The sequence below is a fragment of the Penaeus monodon genome, chromosome 20, assembly GCF_015228065.2.
Source record: "Penaeus monodon isolate SGIC_2016 chromosome 20, NSTDA_Pmon_1, whole genome shotgun sequence".
In the NCBI taxonomy this organism is placed as follows: Eukaryota; Metazoa; Arthropoda; class Malacostraca; order Decapoda; family Penaeidae; genus Penaeus; species Penaeus monodon.
In genome coordinates, this window is record NC_051405.1 from 42,473,289 (window position 1) to 42,473,903 (window position 615).

Genomic DNA, 615 nt, shown 5'->3' on the forward strand with positions numbered 1-615 from the left:
GTTAGACCTGCTTTCTGTCACTAAAAGCAATGGTAAAATGAGATCGTGGTAATAAATCCGTCACAGCCTACATCTACAACCCTGATCATCATCAAGACTGGAACATTTAATCTCTCATATATTTTCCATTAACATCCCCTCATACCTGACACACAAGCATGTAAATAAACGTACACCAAGCTGGCATGAAGAGAACTAATACAGACTTCGGGCACACAACAAATCAACACAGATTTCCGGCACATAACAGAACTAACACAGACCTCAGACAACAACAGAACTAACACAGACCTCATACACACAACAGACCTAACACAGACTTACGCACAGACACACAGACGCCCGAAGCTAACACAGACTCCCGGCACGTAACAGAACTAACACAGACCTCAGACACACAGCAGACCTAAGACAGACTTCCGGCACAGACACACAGACGCCCGTTGAGTCATACAATAACCTCCGATGGCCAATATAAAATGCGGGAAGTTGAAAAGATGGAAGGTTGTGCGACATATTCCAGACAGGGTGAGGGTCCAATATATTCTCGGGCCAGTGACGTGCACAGGTTGCCCTTATGTTTGTGAAAAAAGGGGAAAAAATCTTTTTAAGCCA